Here is a 6,318-nt window from a genome sequence, read left to right on the forward strand (position 1 = left end):
CCGAAAAGTAGAAACGTTGTGAATCACGCCCACTTCGCTTTTCGTAAAGATGATTAGACGAATGGGTCAATATGTCTAGTTAGAGCTATGATCTCAAACGTTGGTTAAAGATTGATCTTTATCCACCGTGTGTAACGTTAAATCATCTTCATTCCCGTTTGGGATTAGGTTTGATAAAATTATTATGCTTATTTAATAAAAAAAAAATTAAAAACATTTTTAAGGGTTGAAAAATTGTTAAAACACACTTTTAAAAAAAATTTAAAAGTGAAGTTTTTGCCCAAAAACATTTTTTCGACTTAAAAGTTTTATTTATCAAACGCAATTATAAACAATGTTCTAAATGGTCTTTAATTACCAAACAGTCACAAAAATAATTTATAAAAGAACACTAGTTGGATATTAAGCAAAGACTAAAACAATGGTTCGTAAGATATATATTTCAACGTACATATAAGTTGGTAGATGCCACGAAGATGACATCATGCATAATATGTTCACAGTTTCTCATATTGCATTCACCTGGCATTATTAAAAGCATAAGGTAAAAGAAGATGAAGTCATTACATTAACATCTATAAGATCAATAAGGAGTATATGAAATGTTTTCCAATTTTTCTGTAATGACATATGTAGGGCTATAACACCCCGATCTTATATTGAGAAAATGGTGAGTAATTCACATAGAGTGGATGATTTATAAAGATAATCATGAGTACTAAGAGCATGTTTGATAAATAAAGTTTTTAAGTCAAATAACGTTTTTTTGACAAAAGTATCATTTTTTAAATTATCAGTCTTTGCTTATTAATTATCTCAACAATTTTGGCTTGCAAATTTTTGAACGGTTTGAATGAAGTGATGCGGGGCAGCAGCCGACGGGGAACCTTCTATTCTAAATCCAATAAATTTGTCGAGAAAATATAATAAAGATAGTTTTAGAGTAGACGAAGCTATTATCTTATTTGGGATGATGGTCCTCCTTTATATTAGACTTCTAATTAATCATTAATGATAGAGATAAAGATTAGTGCTAGATAGGCTTAATAGTTGAATTTAGGATTAGGTCATTTCGAATTAGAATTATGATTAATTAGGAGTCTTGTCAATTTAGGAGTCATCTCGTATTTATTTAAAGACACTTTGTGATGAATAAAAAAAGAAAAAATATTTGTGAAAGTTATGGTATTCTCCCGCCTTGAGTGGAGTATTGTGGTCTCTCCTACCCGAAATACGGAAATAGTTAATATTAGCAATACATTTATGTTATTAGTTGTAGGTATCAATCACAACAGGTCACCTACAAAACAAGAAGAAAATTATCGAAGTGGTGTCGGTCAGCAACCAACGAGAAAACCTTTGATACTAAAGTCAATAAATTTGTTGAGAAAATAGAATAGAGAAAGTTTTATGGTATATATCTTATCTCTTATAATATCATAAGTTAAAAATATATTTACATACCCCAAACACTCGATGAAAGTATCCCTAATATCATAGATCAAAATCGGGCTTTAACATGATTATCTAACTAGTGTTGATCAAATTCAGTAGCACGATAATATATTGAAAAACAATAATCAAAATAATATATCTTAGTGAAGTATCACCCATGGAAGATAATTGAATATGTGGGGATATACATTATTATAGTGTGATTGCCTCACATAAACATTCATTTCCCTACATTATAATAGTGCATGATAGAATTTTTAGTTTGATATGATTGACCCTGGTGCCAAAATTTTGCCATATGCCAGCTCTCATGTGTAAAACCTACAGATCGGAGTCAGCTCATGACATGGCCCACCTCCTCCACGAGTTCCTTCAGTGTGAGTAAGAAGGAGATTCTCTAAAGATGCATGTGAGCCTTGTACACTTCAATATGGTTTACCGGATCTTTGAACCCGTCATATGGGTCAATTTGGGGAACTTTGAACTCAAAGGGAGGGCCAATTTCATGGTCTTATTCGTGAAAGGGAGATTAGATCCCTAGAGGGTGTTGTCGACGGATAACCAATGTTTTTCACTGGCCTTCTTAATGATTTCCGTAAACTTATGTTTCAAGTCATGTATTCGAGCATGCACTCGACTACCTTCTCTTGGGTGTTCTAGTTTATTAAGCTTGGAATCTTGTTGGGGTGATGGTGGACGAATCCTTTCAACATGATTTCCTATGATGCTCTCACGATCTTCGTCATTTTTCTACACTCATTAAACTACTTGTGGGTGTAAAAAAAAAAAAAAAAAAAGAGATGTGAAAAAGTGAGAATATGTATTATATATGTAAGTGATTGCTATTCCACTTGATGTACCAAGGGCTATTAATTATAGTCATAATGTATGGTAGGTAGATCTTTTCGCGTATATTCTATTTATTTTTAAAATGCAGGAAAAAAAATGAAAATATTCAAGATTATTTATAATACTTTGATAATCAATCTTCAAAATTTAATGGGGCCAAAAAAATCTTGGACATGCATTAATATTGGACCCAATCAATCTTCAACATTTAATAGGGCCAAAAAAAATCTTGGACATGCATTAATACTGGACCCAATCAATCTTCAACATTTAATAGGGCCAAAAAAATCTTGGGCATGCATTAATATTGGACCCACAAATCCTTTTAATGTGCTAAGTTGTGCAGAAGATGATTGTGTATGATTGAACATTTTGAAACATAGGTATGGTGAGTCAAAACGCTTAAAGTATCATAGTTACACTTCCCAAGAAGACATTTTGCACTTCCTTTTTTTTTTGTTTTTTGCAATGACCAATTCCTTCTATGTCTTCTAAAAGCCTTCGATTTCACAAAAGAAAAGTAAAGCAGTATAAATCAGTAAACCGTTCCTCGCATACCAAAAATTTAGGTATAGTGCTTATTTTTCTTTAATTTATTTGATTACCTAATTTAGGCATGGTTTTTTTTTAATACATTTATAATAGGACAAATCCAGTCTATTAATAAAATGGGTTGAAGGAAACAACATTTTTTTTGGCTTGAGTTGTTGATATGTTTTGGGAGGATTTTTTGTTTTAAAAGTTTGGAAAAGCATTATATTGTGGCCAGGGCGGAATCAAGATTTTCTACGAGGGTCCGAACCTATATATATATAATCCTTCTATAGGTGTGTGTGCATATTTATGCAAAGCATAAGATTCTCATAGGTATTTTTAAAATACCTATGAGAATAGTTTTGATTATTTTCCAGGGCGGACCTACCCAACACAAAGGATAGGTCCGCCCTAGTTGTGGCGTAAATATGAAAATAGTTTTGATTATTTTATAAAAACCATTTTCACTTTAATTTCCTTTTCTAACTTCCTTCTTTCATATAATTTGAATGATGTGTTGGTCATAATTATTATGAGACTGTCATAAAAAAATGTCATCAAAAAGTATGTTAACATGCTAATTAAGTGAACATTGGAGTTTCATTGCACCGGCGAAGTGTGACTGAAATAGTATAAAATGACTCAAGATACTGTTTTATACTATAATATGGTGCTTTGATGTTTACAAATCTGAAAACAGATAAATGAGAAAAATGGTAAGATATTGGAGGAAACTAATTGTTCTCTTGAATATGAAATAAAGAGAGCATTTCCCTTTGTATAAAGGTCTCTACATTTCATTCTGCTAATATTTATGTTTATCTTTTTATTGTTTCAATAATGTTGATGTTTATGATAAGGATGGATGAATATTTTTATTATCTTACTCTTTTTTTATTTTACATTAAAAAATGGAGAATATTAAACATTATCATGAATCTATTCGATGTAATCTAAGATTAATGAATGCTGATTTAAAATATTCAAACAACTTTAGAGTTAGATAGATAATAATATTTTCATTATTGTTATTATCTTGTTATGATGTTTTGCAATTATATCTCTCTCTTGTTTTATTTTTTTGACTCTTAAAATTACAATTGGGTTCGTGATTGATCATTATTGAATTTTGATCAAATGATGATTTTAAGAACCACATCATTATTGGATGAATACAAGAGGGACTTGTAGAATTATTCATAATTTCTACATTATTCCATCCTTTTCTCTTATCAGTTTGTTTTGGTGTAAAATGTTGTGTCAAAAAATGTTTTAAGCGGAAGACATATTTTATTTTTGGAAAATTTGATTATTTTCTGCAGTATGTTTGCAACTCTGAAAATTGTTAAAAAAATATTTAGTTCATATGAAAAATTACCAAATATTTCTTATATCTCTAATAGCTTATTTGGTTTGAGATTAACAAATTGGCCGTTGACGCTCCTCCAGATACGCTCTTTTCTCTCTCCTCCAGAAACATCCCCCAAACTCATTCTCGGCAGACTTGGAGGACCCTTCCTCCTCCTCCCTTTTTTTTTTTTTTTTTTTTTTCTCTCCTCTCCCAACCTTTCTAGCCTCCTTATAGGCTAAAATCGTCTCTTTGGAGACCCTATCTGCCTCCTCGGAGGCCTTATCTTTGTCCAAAAACTGCAACGGTCCATCCTCCACCACAAAACCTTCGACCATCACCATCTTCAGCTGCTCCAAGTCTGGGTTTAGTTTTTTTCTTGAAATCTTTGGATATGTTTTTTTCAAAATCTATTCTTTTGATTTCAGGAAGTCTTGGATGCACACGAGCCACTCCACAGGGTTCCTGGTTGTCTCTGCCTACACGCCTACACCTGCCACCAGCTATCCGCCCATCTGACCTCCAAGCGCCGATGCGTGTTTAACACGCGCCTGCGAGTAGAGCGTGTCCCCCACACGCTGGCATGTGAAGCCTCTTTCTCGCCGCTCCACCTCCACCCACCTCCTACGCCGATCTTCTGGTTCCCTCTCCGGTTCGTGGGCCCGAGGGCCTCTGACTTCTCCGCCGTTGTTGGTTTTTGGACATTTTACTTTGCTTTTATGTTCTGTAACGCTCTGTAACTTGTTTGTTTTGTTTTCTGTTAACCCTGATCCGATTAGGTTTCAGACTCCTCATAAGAGTTTTCTCGGGCTGCATTCGTAGATGCCTTCCATCTTTATAGTCTGGTTGGATTGGGTTAATCTGTTTAAGCTGCTTAGCTTAATGTGTCTGTCCTGTAACTTTCTTATGAAATTCGGTTAGTTACAAAAAAAAAAAAAAAAAAAACAAAAACAAAACAAAACAAATTGGCCGTTGATCAATTAACCTATCTTTTTTTCCTTTTTCCTTTTTGTAAGTTTGTTATTACCATTTCCACTCTTCAACGTTTTACCAAGGAAAATTAGGAAATTGGTTCATTTGGAGTCACATGAATTAATAAGATAAAAAGCAAGTACCACCCATTTAGTTTCTTTATAATTCCCATTTATTTTCTCATCTTCCAAAAAAGTCAAGGCATGAGAATGGCATGAAACTGATGAAAGGCAATGCCACATGCTCAATCTTTCAATCTGTTACAATTTTTTTTTTTTTTTTTTTTTTAATTTTTTTATATATATTTTTTTTCTCTCTCAGAAATGAATACTTGTAAGGAAAGCCTTCGATTGACATGAAAATATAGAGAAAATTAATGTATTAACTAAGAAGCTATTTATCTCTCACAAATATTAAGCCATTAAGGGAAAAATATAAAAAAGCCTCTCAAATTAACAGCTCTTTTTTAAAGAGTCCCAGGATGTTTAAAAGGTGTTAAAGTAATCCATCAAACTACCAAAGTGTGTCAAAAATGTCACATATTTTTTTTTATATTCCAATAATACCCTTATTCTTTAAAAAATTAAAATAAAAAATCAATAAAATAAAAAACTACAAATTTAATTTTTGTTTAAAAAAGAAAAGAAAAAAGGAAAGGGGTGGCTTTCATTTTTTTTAGTTGAATATATATATATATATATATATATATATATATATTAAGAATAACACGAGTTGCCATTTTTATTGGTGTTGACATCATATTTAACGAAATTCGTCATATTTTTTAACGAAATTTGACTCCAGGGACTAGGGGTGTTTGCGAGCTCGCTTGCGATTGGCTCGTATAAGCTAGGCTCGATTATTAAATGAGGCGCTTCGTGAATACAAATTCTAGCTCGGATATTAAACGAAGCAAGCTTGACTCGACTCGGTTAAGTTCGCGAGCAAACTCGTATAAGGTTCGACTCGTATATTTTTTATTAAGTAACAAATAGCAATATATGGTCAATATATATATATATTTTTTTGAAAGAAAATCATTCTTATCTCATTAATAGAGGAATCAAGAGCATTAAAACTCTTACAATCACAGAACATAACGTTCTGAAAGATCCTAGTCGAAGCTAAAAGATCAAAGTCGTAACTAAAAGATTACACAT

Source organism: Corylus avellana, chromosome ca1 (genome assembly GCF_901000735.1).
Source record: "Corylus avellana chromosome ca1, CavTom2PMs-1.0".
NCBI lineage: Eukaryota > Viridiplantae > Streptophyta > Magnoliopsida > Fagales > Betulaceae > Corylus > Corylus avellana.